Below are 15,573 nucleotides of genomic sequence, written 5' to 3' on the forward strand. Positions count from 1 at the left end.
AACACTGTGATTAAAACATTATCAATTTAATGTCTAATAACGAGGAGAAAAATATGCACTTCTCTTGCAACTCTGAAAATATTTGGTAGTAGTGTAAGTTCCTGCCTGGTTGGATGTTAGACAGGCCAGAACAATAAGTAATCATGCATACGAACAATTTTTCCACCTTCTTGGCTTTAGCTACTTTTGAAATGGAAGGTATAATAAACAATTATATTTTGATAAAATACCTTCTAGTCTGAACAGTTCTGTTTGAACTGTTCATCTCTCTATGATCCCTTGTAACCAAGATTAGTTTTGTTCTAGTAAGAAAAACTTTGCTGTCAGGGTAAAATATTCTAGTTGGTCTGTTCCCACATGGAAAAAGGGTAAAGGCTCACATAGACATTTGTTCCAGTAACACCTCATTTGGGAAATTGTCAGCTGAAGAAGTTTAGAAGTAGCTCTTAAGCAATGCTTACTTTGAATCCATTAGGTCCACAAAGCTAATTCAGTTGGATAAATAAGTACTTGAAAAAGCCATCACCTTTGGACCTATCTATAAATAATTGAGAGTACGATCAAATACCAAATAAAAAGACAATATAGTCATTGACAAAAAAATTTTGCAAATGTGAGCAATCGACTGATCAATATAATTTTTTTCCACTATTCACGGAATTTTAGGGAAATAAGATCGATAGCATTGTTAGGACCAATAAGGTTTCCTTCTTACAAGTAGGCACCCATACCCCCCTATATAAAGATTGCATCATTAACTACTTAAATTTAGAGGATATTACATGCTTCAGCAGCACGTATACTCAAATTACAATACAGAGATTAACATGGCACTTGCACAAGGATAATATGAAAATTTGAGAAGTATTCCATATTTTTCATTCTTCAGATGCAAGAAATGAAAAACAGTTATTAAAAAGTTGATTACAAAATTACAAGTGTAACAATACACGTAATTCATATTATTAAATTTAGTTTGACATCAGTGTATTAAATCTTCACCTCAGAAAGGCATTTACATAGCATGAAACTTTACAAAACTTTTCAAATTAGACAACATTGTCATTTTATCCCAAAGAAAAATAATATTAAGACCTAGAAAAAAAGGAATCAGACTGTTCTATATGGAATGCAATCGGAAAGGACACATTAATGAACCTATATATTATAAAATAATGTAGAATCCAAAGTATATCTAGGAGAAAATAAATTATGAACATTATGCAAACATAGAATATAGAATATTTTAAAATATACTTTTTCAGACAAGCACCAGAAATATTGTATTTTCTGTACTACTCATTTCAACAGTTAAATTAAAATTATTTCTGATTAAAAAATCACAAACTCTGAAGAAATTATTATACATGTATACAAAAACTATTAAATATATTTTTACATCCAAGGCAGGTAATTCCCTTGGAAGAATTCCACGGTATCCATGAATTTTTACAGTAAAATATTGGTGCTGCCGGGCACTGGTGGCTCATGCCTATAATCATAGCTACACAGGTGGCTGAGATCTGAGGATCATGGTTCAAAGCCAACCTGGGAAGGAAAGTCTGTGGTACTCTTATCTCAAATAAACCACTAGAAAACTGGAAGTGGAGCTGTGTCTCAAGTGGTACAGAGCTCACCTTGAGCTGAAGAGCACAGGGATAGTTCACAGGCCCAGAGCTCAAGCCCCATGACCGACCAAAAAAAAAAAGATATTGCTCTTATTTGGATTGTGAAAATGTTTTGTAGGGACACAAAAGATGGGCTTGCATTTTTGAAATTTAAGAAACTTAACCCAACCATTAGGACTTCGGTGAACAATTTGTACAGCCTTTCACAACTTCATAGAGGTAGTGATACATAATTATCCTTTTGGCAATATCAAATACAGTTTCTTCTATATTGTTCTTCAGGCCTGGTTTTATATAATGGTTCAACAGAAGGCTATCCAGCATATCTTTACTATCTCAATTCTAGACAGCAAGATGTAAGGGTGTCAAAAGTCCTTTAGTTTGGGGAAGTGGAACTGTGGCTCAAGTGGTAGAGTGCTCCCCTTGAGCTGAAGAGCACAGAAACAGCACCCAAGCCCAGAGCTCAAGCCCCACGTACGACCAAAAAAAACCACAACAACAACAAAAATCAAACAAACAAAAATATTTGGCCTGGGAAGGTGGCTCAGTAGTAGAGCGCTTGCCTTGCATACATGAGGACCTAAGTTAGATTCCTCAGCACCACATAAGCAGAAAAAAACCCGAAAGTGATGCTGTGGCTCAAGTAGAGCGCTAGCCTTGAGCTGAAATGCTGAGGGACAGCGTCCACGCCCAGAATTCAGGCCCCACGAACAGACCAAAAAAAAATTAAAAAAAGAGAGTCTTTTAGTTTGGGCATTGGTATCTGTATCATGATGAAGTAAGAAAGAAGCCACTCTGGTATTATTCCACGTATATGCACTGGGCAGGGGTGCACAGTCATCTACAGTTATTGCATGTGCTGCTTGAGACACCAACTCACTAACAATGTCTAAGTGTCCACTGTAGGCTTCTCGAAGAAGGGTATACTCATCATCATCCCTACTATTCACATGAGTGGCCTTTTGGGAAAGAAGTCTCCGCACTGTAATAAGCTGAATATTTTCGGCAGCCCAATGAAGAAATTTGCTTGGGTCCTTCTCCAATATTTTTTTCTTGCAATTGATACCATTCCTTACTTTTTCATCTTGTTCCCCATATTCCTAAGAATTGCCTAACCAGAGACTTTGAGTGCCAGTGGGAATGAGGTGTCCATGTATTTCCCTTATATTTCACATTGGTTGAACTGGTCAGAAATATCTGGTGAATTTTCTGCAACTGTTTATTCACCATGATTTATTTTCTCTTTTTCCAATTTTACTATTCGAAATTATTCTAACTGGAGAGTAAGGAATTGATAGAGAGCAGAGGAAAGATATTCCTCCGTATTCAAATGTACACACTGAAAATGAGGACCAGTGATGTCTTCATGTGCAGCTTATTCTAGGCATGAGAAAATAGGAAATAATGCCTTCTATATAAATGATTTGGGAAATGGCAGAGCAAAAAGTGAAATGATGCAACCAAAAATATAAAAGCAAAATAAATGAGGATAATTATGGAGCAATCATATTATGAGAACCATGAAAGGTAGAGAGAAAGATAGAGACAGATGTGTAATGACCTAGCAAGCCACAAAATCCATGCCTCTGATCAATTTGTAGAGCAGACAAAATTTTATTTTTTAAAAGGGATGGAAATTGAATTTATGTATTTACTTGAAATTAGTAAATACATTTTTAGTAGTCTACGTAAAGAGACATAACTTTACCAAATTACAGACAATAAAATAAATCCTTGATAATTCTAGTAACAGATCTCACTGAAATCAGTTGAATCATACTTTTCTTGTACAATGAAAGAATAAGAAGGTAGTAAAGCAGCTAGAGAAGGCAGGGAGATTGTATCTGTGACAAAACTTTGTGGAAATTGGTATTGAGGATTTCTTACTGGTGATCCACTTGCACTGGAGCATGATTCTGAAGTATTGCTTGCTGATTCTGAACTATTGATTTGATCATTATATTCTCCAAGAAGAAAATGAGAATTGATAGTGAAGGACTACTAATACATTTTGACCTTCTCACTAAGCACTTTCAATCATCAAAATCACATGAAGACAATAGACAGGCCTACTTTTTAGATGAAAGTAAGTGTCTTATTAAAACAAGGAATGTATGTAGTCATGCAAAGGACTTCTATTTTACCAATGCCTCATACATTTTTCTAATGTTGGGTACCAATAAATATGGATTTATTAGAAAGCTCTTAAGACTCATATATTCAATAGTGAGTTCTCTTACACTATATCATGGTATTTTTTGTGTATGGTTTTAAGAATAAATTTACATTAATAACTTGAATTTCTGACAGGACAGTATCATCACTGTACATCTTGCTTCTATACTCTCATTTTAAAATTACCATCTAAGTATGTGCATTAGATAACTATAGAGGAAAATGTAGAAGCCACACTGATGGCTTAAGTCTTTAGTAGTAGTTAATCAGAAAGATGAAATATGAGCATTGTGGTTTGAAAGCAGACCAAGAAAAAAAATCCATTAGATTCTGATTTGAAAGTAACCAGCAAAAGCTAGAAATGGAGCTGTTGTACAAGCAGTAAAATGCTAGCCTTGAGAAAACTGAAAAAAAAACTAAATTCTGGGACAAAGCCAGGTCCTGAGTTCAAGCCCTAGTATTAGCACCAAACAAATAAATTAATTAATAAGGTAATTAATTAATTAAAAATAAATTAAGTGGTCACATGTGGAGAGGCAGGTAAAATATAACATGCGTGGTAATGGTTTATGTATTATTTTGTAATAAGGCATATTATCATTTGTCCTAATCACTAATATTTTATTTGGACTTTTTTGTACAAAAAACCCTGAATTTAGCATGCATGTATATGTGTGTGTACATGTGCGAACATGTGTGTATGTGTATATGTGTGTGTGTGCTGTTGCAATGTTGCTTGCCAATGTGGACAGGGTGAGGCTGAAAAAAGCTAACTGTGTTGTACTGTTTTTATTTATCAGTGTTCTGTCATGTCATTTCAGTGGAACCACCCTTTGTACATATTATTTGTCTAATAATAACATCATAATCAAAGCATTTACAATATTAAGTTAGAAAAAGAGACCACTTTCCGCTTTTAATGTATGTTAGGTAAGAAGATACAGACATTGTAGTTAGTAAGTTATTGCTATAAGATGATTGTCAGTACAAAATACATATTTGACCTCTTAAATTGGTTATACTTTTAAGATACACTCATGGAGTGATTTGGACCGACTTGACCAAACAGGTATTATTCTCTGGTGACTCCTGTGAAACACAAGTTGCATGAACTCTTTCCGGATTTCTGTTGAAAATCACTTCCTTTGCAAGATTACATTTATTCTCACTAAGAGATAATCCAACCCATATTATGTTTGACTATCCCATCTTATTCATTGAAAATAAGTATTGTGGATATGCTTGTTAGATATTCCTTTCAAAAACGAACAAACAAAAAGCAAGTGTCATGTCCAGATTGTGGATGCATTTGAAGGTGTTTTGTACATGCACAGGAATCTTTACTAATGGCTCTTTTGTGGGAGTAACTATGGCAACTTTAACAAATAAGGATTTTGAATATCTGTTCCAATATACATAACATCCCAGAGCAAGTCTTGCAATTTCTGAAAATCCTTTGAATATTTTAGTATTTTTTCAGTTCATTGACTGTGGAGCTAAAATTTCTGAAATAAATATTGTTAAGATCTGAAAATGTAAGTGGGTTTATACGCTTTTTTATGCTTCATTTTATGGAAACCTAGTTTTTATGAAAGTAAATGGAATAGAATAAAAGAATGTAAGTGAATTGGGTAAGCTAATTATTAGTATAATTTTGTTTTGAATTAATAGTCCATTGAATGTAGATAATGCAGTTAAATTATTTCTTCTCTACTTCAGTTAGTTTTAGAATCTTTATAGTTATGAGTGAACTTTTAGTATAAATAAAGGTCTTTTAAAATGATTAGGATTAACCTTGTGTTTTTTGTCCTACTTCCAAGAAAATGAGTTATTTTTAAGTGTTAATAGTTTATCATTGTCGTTATCATAGGGAATCATTATCATTATCATAGGGACTTAAAAATGCAGTAGTATTGATGTCTTTTTAAACCAATTGTATTCACAAGTTGGAGAGTCTTTAATTCAAAATTAGGTCTTGGTGTCTATGATTTTTACCCTCTCTTTCCTAACACTAATGATAGGTAAGACTGCATTTTTGCGTATATGAAAGGTAAAATATGTATCTGGGGTCAAATGTGATTTTTATATCAGTCTTTCTTTAATAACATTTTAAAGTAGTACTTTTCTCTCAAAATGTTGGGTATAAAAAGCAATCAAAATACTTCTAATGGTAAACAATTTAGGTGAGCTACAATGTGGAAACAATTGCTCCAAAAGACCTGCAGTCTATTTCCATCAGGAATTGGGCAGGTCATTCTTTCAGTAAGACTGTGTTAACCAGAGATGGGGTCCCCAGGCAGTGCAGTGTTGAGTGAAAGGATAAAATATGATTTCTACTATTTTGAGCTAGAAATCAAGAATGTTGTAGTTTAGCAATTCCTTTCACCAGGGAGGTATAAATTGATTATGAACTTGGAGTTTTCATATTACAGTTACTTCTTATTTTCTTTTTTTGTTGTTGTTGGTCATGGGGCTTGAACTCTGGGCTTGGGTGCTGTCCCTGTGCTCTTCCACTCAAGGCGAGTGCTCTCCATTTGGACCACAGTGCCACTTCCAGTTTACTAGTGGTTTATTAGAGATAAGAGTCTCACAGTCTGTCCTGCCCGAGCTGGCTTTGAACCACAATCCTCAGATCTCAGCCTCCTGAGTAGCTAGCGTTATAGGTGTGAGCCACCGGTGTCCGACTTAGTTACCTATTTGCTAACAAAGATAAAGTGAAATATTATTAGAGTGTGCACAATAATTTTGGGAATTTTCCTAGAATTAGTAGACTGAGTGCTGGTGTTTAGTTATAAAATAGAATGAGGTTAGTTCATATGGTGGGAATGGAATGCAGGCTAACACTTACCATGTGTACAATGTTGTACTAGTAATTTCAACTCTGAAGACTTAAATATCGTCATCTTAGAATTACAAATAGAAGTAGTTCCACTTTATGGGATTATTGTGAGGATTAAATTAGATACCAAAGGTAAAGTACTTGGAAAAATAATCAGAGTTTGATACTTTCTACCTGTTATTTTATCATGTGATATATTCTAATATTTTTACTGTGATTTTTATATTGTCTATTTAGGATATGCAAAGTGATGTATTGATATACATTGTGTTGTTCAATTTTCTGTCATTATGAGGAAAATACCTGCAAAGAAAATTTCTGAGAAGAAAATTATCATATTGACTCATGGTTTAAGATCAGATGTCTCCATTGTTTTTAATTATATTTTTATTAAATAGTTGTAAAAAGGGTTTTCCATTCAACGAATCAGTTTATAAGTACAATGGATCTTTACACAACTTTCTCACATCCTTCCAAACCTCAACCCACTTTCGTTTTTGCTAGTTTCATACTATCTGCATTGAATATTATAGCTTCACTGTCTACTTCCATAAGTCTCTTTATTTCTTCCCTTTGACTTCCCCTCACATTTTCCAAGTGGTAGTCTCCTGGTATTCATTTTGTTGGATTAAAAGTTCAATTTCATAAGAAATTGCACCTGTTAAGTACTCCTCTGTAAATAGCATGCTTTGATTAATACTGTTGTTTAACTTGCATAAAATTCTGGATTCTAAATATGCGTCCTTTTTGTGTCTGGCTGTGACTTCGTTTACTTAACATAATTTTAGATCTAACCATTTCTTTGCAAATGCTGTAAGTCTTTATAATGGATGGGTGCAATCCAATTGTGTATATGTGCAACACTTTCTCCAACCATCCCTCTGCTAAAGTGCGTCTGGGCTGTTTCCATAAATTCTCTACGGTGAATAGTACAGTAGTGAACATGATGGTGAGAGTGATTTTACTCTAACCTTTTAGAAGAATTCATCACTATTTTTCTGGGAGCAATCCTCCAGCCAATTTGCCAGAATTAGCAAATCCCTTCCTTCATCTCCTTCACAACGTTTTTCAGGTCCACACTGTGCCCATATTCTTTTGTTGTTGTTGTTTTTCTCTGTCCGGTCGAGGGGCCTGAACTCTGGGCCCCTCTGGCGCTGTCCCTCAGCTTTTCTGCTCAATGTTAGCAATCTATCACAGCGTCACTTCTGGCTTTCTTCTTTTTGCTTATGTGGTGCTGAGGTATCAAACCCAGGGCCTCATGCATGTAAGGCAAGAGCTCTACCACTGAGCCACTTTTGCAGCCCTGATGTGCCCATATTCTTTTAATATATTTTTTCATAATTTTACACATAATTTAGCGAGAACCTTCTATGTACCTTCCTAATGTGGGAATGAGGTAAATGAAAATAGAGTAAAAGTAAGAGATGTGGAATTTTTTAAATAGCTATTATCATATTTAAAATAATTTTCAGCTATAACCCATAGCCACACTTACCATTATTTTAATCTTTATTTGATTATTTCACCTATCCCCTAAATTATAACATGTGATTTAAATACAAAGGCAAAAAAGTGTGGTTTGAATTTGACACTCATGTGTGAGGATGCACAATATGGGCAAATAAAGGGATTGGAATTAATAGTCATTATCCATTTTGTTAAATGGTTTTCTCAAACCGATTCTCACAATTCATATTTCATTCAACAACAAGAAACGTGACAATTCCCTTTGCTTTGCTCCTCATTAAACTTGTTTCCCTGTTATTTTATTATGAAGGATGATTTCATAAATCTACTATAGATACAAAAATATGTTAAAATATTTCTATATGTATGCATTCATATAAATATACACATATATATTATAAAGGTTATAATGATAAATTATAACTTCTGTAACTGTACAATATACTAAATTATTAAAAACATGGACGATTCAGGCCTGGAATCCTGGTTATTCAGGAGGCTGAGATCTGACAATCATGGTTTGAAGCCATCCTGGTCAGGAAAGTCCATGAGCCTCTTATCTCCAAACAACCAACAGAAAATCAGAATTGGAACTGTGGCTCAAAGTAGTAGAGTGATAGCCTTGAGAGAAAAGAATCAGAGATATCACCCAGGCTCTTAGTACAAGAACTAAAATCTACCCCCAAAAAGTATTTAATTTACACCTGTGTAAATAGAGTATTACCTTCACCCAAATGCACATCCATGCTCATTTGCAAGGTAACTCTGTTATGTCTGGAGTACCACATAATATTATCACTTATGTAGAAAGTATTGCAACATGGGTAAACTCTATCTCTCTCATGGATTTTTCTCCACTCAAATATTCAAATCTTGCAATTATTCCCATTATTTAAAGTCATAGCTTTTTTTCTTTAATACCCATAATATTGGAATTTGAATTGAGTGTCTTGTGTCTCCTAAATGGATGTTCTTACCACTTTGGCATGCCCCAGCCCTAAATTGTCCTGATTAACTTTCAGATAGAATCTTGCTTCCTACTTGTGTATGATCGTGGTCTCAGTCTACTTCATGTTATTCTTCCTGGAATTTAGAATAACAAGTGCCTGGTATTATGTACAGATTTTTCTGTCCAGTCTGAGCTTTAACCACTAACCTCACAATAGTAGACTCCCATGTAGTCAGGATTTTCATAAGCTTATCATAGCTATTTTTAAAAAAATCTTTGCATTTCCTGCAGGTTCTTGAGTATTGAGTTAACTTGTGTTTTCTTGGGTTGTTTTGGTTCTTTTGAATGTATGTGTTGAGTTGTTCCTCATTTTTCCTTTTGTTTCTTTCACTCAAGTTCTTACCTATAGTGCTGAGAAAGCAATTTTTCTTTCTCAAGATAGTCAAGGTGAACCTTATTTATTCCAAAACAATTCCAGTAATATTTAAACACCTTCAGAAATTTCGAGAAGATGGCGGAGGAGAATCTGGTGGATAAACAAGCTCTCACATAGAAAGCAGTTCTAGAGTTCCAGTGAACAGTCCTAGGCACACTAAGTGTGCCATCACAATACAGAGTTTGGGCAGAGAGGGAAAATCAGGTAAGGAGACAGAGCTGAGCATTTTCCAGCCGCCATGGCTGAGGTTGCTGTGCAGGCTGTGGTGGCATCCATAGCTGCCATAACTACAACCCAGAGAGTCTGGGACAAATGTGTCAGATGCAGCGGGTGAGCAGATTTTACTCAACACCAGCAAGAACTGACAAGTAGCAGATATCTTCATCCTGCAGATAGCAGACCAGAAGCTACCCAGGAACCAACATTCCAGTGTGAGTACAAAACTGACATCCTCACTCCTTCTCAAAGGGAGCAGAGGAGGGAAGGCCACCCCTCCCTCCAACACTGGAGATATCCATCTTTGATGTAGACAAAGGCCTGGCTAAGCAGTTAGATCCAACTCAGTTCTTTGATGAAAACAAAATAGTCTTTTAGTGAGTCACAAGTACCTACCCTGATCTGCCATTCTCAACTCCACCCATGGGAAAGTCACCACAAAGTGGCAGAGAAAGCCACACCCAAGAAGGAGTGGCTTTCTTCACTGGGTAAACAGAGTCAGAGGCTGATCCTCCCTACAGCAGCCCTGACAATCAATTGAAACTCAGTAAACATAAACCCTGAGCATTGCTCCAGGCTGGGCTCAGTGAATGTCTCAGAAGCTAGCCCCACAGGGAAAAGCTACTGTTTGCTGAAAGGCCTCAACTTTACCCAGAACTCAGCCTTATCACAGCAACTCCAAACTAGAGGAAACAGCCACCTCCCTCTTTTGTGATACTCAAAGCAGATCTCCTTCCCACTGAACTAGCCTGGGAGGGGATCACAAACTTCTGGGTAAACCAACAGATTTTTTTCTGCCTGCCCAAACAAATTGAATTAAGAAACCAATCAAGCCACAGAAAACCAAACACCACAAGCAAACCAGAGACTCCACCAAGAGACTGGTTACTGACAAAAGGGAGATACTGGATCATCCCATCAACCCCCCAAAAACAAAATCAAAGACGTCTTTTTTTGTATCTTTTTTAAATTTTTACTTTTTAATTAAAAATTGTTTTTATTAATCTTTTTTTCTTCCTCTTATAACTTTTATTTTAGGTGTATATGTGTGTGTGTGCTTTTTTTAATAAAAATGTCTATTGATCTGTTGGTCTTTTTTGTTCTTTCTTTCTCATTCGTTTTACTTTTTCATCTTTAGTTCCTTTTGCATGAATTATTTGTTGTTCTGTTCACCTCTTATATACCTGTCATTGATTATAAGAACTTATCCCCCATTGTGTACATTCTTAATCCAAAAATGTATTACTCAATTCAAAACCTCTTAGCATTAAATTCCTTAATAGCAGTATTATCTATTTATACCTATGAATTATTTGAAGTATTTTTATTTTTTAGTTTTTCAGGTCTCCTTTCTATCCCTCCCCTCCTTTCATCCTAATCCCATTCATCTCTCAATTTTACTTCTTTAAATTTTCATTACTTTTAAGAGTTTCACTTTTAAAATTTAAATATTTGTCTTTCCATTTTTTTCTTGTCTCTTTTTTAAAATTTTTTCTTCTCTCTTTCCTATCATACTTTCCAATCCATTTCCCTCTGTGAGATTAAGATTTGGTTAATTTCACTCTCCTTTTACCTTTCCACATCCCTCTAACCCACCTTTCTCCCTAAACATAATAATTTTTGGTTTGTCAAATTCTTCTTTGGTATTCTTAGCCCATTAATACATAGTTATTTAATGTTGAACAGACTGTATCTGTTGAACTAGATGGTATCTTCAGACATTTGACTATGCAATTACAGGACTTTGGTTGATGCTTGCCTTAAAATGGTGTTCTAGCACAAAACTGGCATTACTTTCATTCCAAATCTGCATAACAAGCAAGAAAAACACAAGGAAAATGGCAAGTCCAGGTATCTCAATTCCCACTCAAGATAATCAGGTGACAGAACAGATAATGAATAATCCAGAGGAGAGTTCCCAAAAACCTCTACAAACACTCCTGGTAAACATGGTGAATGAAAATTGAAACCCTGCAAAGGACTCAGTGTGAGCATGATAGGGAGAGAGAGGAGGCAAACCAAAGATCAAAACAGGAAGCTCATGGGCTTGAGAAAGCTACTAAAAGATTGATACTGGAATTGCGTGAGCAGGTTGAGAATACTCAAAGAGAAATAAAGGAATTGTGTAAGCAGGCTGAGAACAGTCAAGAAGAACTACAAAAGTTGCATGAACGTGAGAAATCTATTCAAAGAATAATACAAGAATTGCAAGAGCGGGATGAGCATAGACAAAGATCAATAGAGCCATTCATGGAATCCATAAACAGACACCTGAAAGTCAGGGAGACCACAAAGGGAATGCTGAATGGAGCCCAACAGAAGGAATGGGAGTCCAAGGAAACCATAACCAATCAGCAAAGTGATTTGAGAATAAACACTGAACACCAAATTAAGGAAGTAAAGAATTTCATACAAGATCTAAAACAAAGCTCCAACAAAGAATTTGAAGCCATAACAGCAAACCAATTAAAAGGAAAAGAAATGAAAAATAAAGTAGAAAGGCTTGACCGTAGGTTAGACCATGCCGAAGATTGAATCTCCCACAGTGAGGACAGCCTAGGTATTATAGAGAAAGAACATACAACTATCCAAGACAAATTCAAGAAATATGAATAGATCTATTCAACACTTGGACACAATTAGAAGGCCTTATCTAAGGGAAATAGGTGTAGAGGAGCACATAGAGACAGAAGGTAATGGTCTAGAAAATTTGTTCAACAGGATCCCAGCAGAGAACTTCCCAACACGCAACAAGATAGGCATATTCAGATACAAGAAGCTTTTAAAACTCCAGATAGACCAGACAAGAACAGGACATCCCATCGTCCAATTATAAGCCACACAGGATCAATTCAGACCAAGGAAAATATCCTTAAAGCTGTCAAGATCAGTCACATATAAAGGAAAACCAATTAGAATCACCTCAGATTTCTCAACAGAGACAAAACAGAAAAGCCTGGAATGATGTATGCCATGCTATAAAGACAAACAACTATCACCCAGCTAAACTCTCCTTCATAATTGAAGATCTAATAAAAATCTTCCATAGCAAAGAAAAACAAACAATATATCTCCACCAAATCAGCTCTAAAAAAGATGCTTAAAGATGTCCTAAACATAGAAAACTAACAAGACCACAATAAAGGCCAAGAAACCACATACAAACAGAATCCAAGAACCATAGGAAGAATCCAGTAGGTGTAGCCCCCAAGAAGGTGGACAAAATGGCAGGAACACCCAAATACCTCTCAGTCCTATCTCTCAATATTAGGGGATGTAATTCTCCAATTAAGTGACATAGACTGTCTAGTTGGTTTAAAATGCAATATTCTTCTATCTTCTACCTTCAGGAATCACAACTTGCCCATAAAAATCAAACACATTGGGAGAGTTAACTAATAAATGCAAATCAAAACAACATTGAGATATCACCTCACACAAGTTAGAATGGCAAAAATCAAAAACTCTAACAACAACAGATGTTGGAGGGGATGTGGACAGAAGGGAACCTTACTTCATTGTTGGTGGGAGTGTAAACTTGTTCAACCACTTTGGAAAGCAGTATGGAGGTTCCTCAAAAGACTTCACATAGAGCTCCCCTATGACCCAGCAATCCCACTTTTGGGCATTTACCCAAATGATTACAAACAAGACCACACTAACGCTACCAGCACAACTATGTTTATTGTAGCATTATTTACCATAGCTAAGATATGGAACCAACCCAGATGCCCCTCAGTAGAGGAATGGATCAAGAAAATGTGGTATATATACACAATGGAATTCTATGCCTCCATCAGAAAGAATGACATTGCCCCATTTGTTAGGAAATGGAAAAACTTGGAAAAAATTATATTAAGTGAAGTAAGCCAGGCCCAAAGAAACATAGGTCCCATGTTTTCCCTTATTTGCAATATCTAGTATATGTATGAGTCAAGCGGAAAAAGTCAGATAATGTGATGTTAGGAAAATGAACCCTTATATATGTATTTTAATGCTTTTTTATTTCATGCATTTGTTTCTAACGCATTTATAAGATTATCTCTTTGTTGCTTTGTATGTCCCTCCCCCACAGTATAACCCCTGCTTTCACTATATTTGATGTCAGTATAACTTGTGGAGGAGATGGGGAAAAACAAGTCGTTTAAGAATACAGGTGGACCTGTTCCAACAATGAGAAGTACAAGGTCATGTCGAAAACGAGCTTTACAATGTTGGTGCAGGGGGAGGGAGGATTGGGGAGGATGGGGGGAGGATTGGGGGGGTGGGGGGAGGTATGGAAGGGATGTGAAGGGTAAACAAAGGAGGAGGCCACAATGCTTGGTAAGAAATGTATGCATTATCCTGCCCATGTAATTTTAACCCCTCTGTACAGTATGTTCACAAAAAAAATTAAATTAAATTAAAAAAAATCAAACACATTTTGAAAGTGAAAGGCTAGAACAAAATTTACCAAGAAACGGCTCCCATAAACAGTCAGGAGTTGCAATCCTAATATCAGATAAAATAGACTTCAAATTAACATTATTGAGAAGAGATAAAGAAAGTTACTACATACTAATTAAGGGATCTCTCTTTCAGGAGGATATTAAAATTCTAAATATTTGCCAAACAATAGTGCACCCAAATTTATCCAAGAAATACTACTTTAAATCTCACATAGATCCAAAGACATTAATTGTTGGGGACTTTAACACACCACTATCCCCACTAAATAGATCAACTCGGCAAAAACTCAACAGAGAAACCACAGATCTAAACAAGTGCATACATCAACTGATTTAGCAGACATCTAGTGAATATTCATCCAGCAGCATCAGAGTACACTTTTTACTCAGCATCACATGGAACATTTTCCAAAATACACCACATTTTAAGTCACAAATCAAACTTGTCAAAATTCAGAAACATTGAATTCATATCTTGCATTCTCTCAGACCAAAAGGGAATAAAATTAGAACTCAACACAAAAAGCCACCAAAAAAGTCCAGTAACACACGGAGGCTGAAAAACACACTGTTGAAACACCAGTGGGTCATGGAAGAGCTTAGAAACGATGTTCAAATGTTCATGATATTCAACAAAAATTAGCACAGAGATTACTGGCTCCTCTGGGACTGAGCAAAGTCAAGATTCAGAGGCAAGTTTATAGCTCTCAGTTCCTACATCAACAAATTGGAGAGATCTGAAACCAACAATTTAATGAGTTCTGACACTCCTTGAAAAAGAGCATCAAGATAAACCCCAATCCAGTTGATGGTAAGAAATAATTAAAATTCAATCAGAATTAAATGAATTAGAATAAAAAAAAAACAATATGAAGAATCAACAAAATGAGAAGGTTCTTCGAAAAAATTAACAAAATTGACAGACCCTCAGATCTCGGCCTCCCGAGTAGCTAGCTAAGCTGATTCACCCTCTGAGAAGTTAGCTAAAATTCTGTCTGTCCTCTATGCTTCACTGCTCTTTTATTCTTTTCCTGAGGTAATCACAAGCTTGTCATATAAATGTCTCATTGTTTAAAAATACTGTTACTGTTTGGCACCAGGGGCTCCAATCTGTACTCTTAACTACTTAGGAGGCTTGAGAACAGAAACCAGGAAAAATTTTAGGGAGTTCCTTCTCAATCTATAGCTGGGTGCATTGGAGTATTTCCACCATCCTGCACTATCTAGAGACTAAGATTGGAAGGACTGCAGGATCCAGGAAGCTAGACAAGTTGGTGTGCAACTCTGATGCCATTGATGATGGGAAAGATAAAAGGACAGATCAGGTGCATGTTCTTGTGGAAAGGGAACCCTTATCTTAAAATTAACCACTGACATAATGCCAGCCTAGCAAGAACAATACCCTAATTTGAAAT

At 35.8% G+C, this 15,573-nt stretch overlaps 1 pseudogene; it reads left to right on the plus strand.

Annotated features, from left to right (window-relative positions):
• Positions 1 to 782: 782 nt before the first annotated feature.
• LOC122099931 lies at positions 783 to 879 on the plus strand (annotated as a pseudogene).
• The last annotated feature ends 14,694 nt before the right edge of the window (positions 880 to 15,573 follow it).

The sequence above is a fragment of the Dipodomys spectabilis genome, unplaced genomic scaffold, assembly GCF_019054845.1.
Source record: "Dipodomys spectabilis isolate Male_0828 unplaced genomic scaffold, ASM1905484v1 ptg000547l, whole genome shotgun sequence".
NCBI lineage: Eukaryota > Metazoa > Chordata > Mammalia > Rodentia > Heteromyidae > Dipodomys > Dipodomys spectabilis.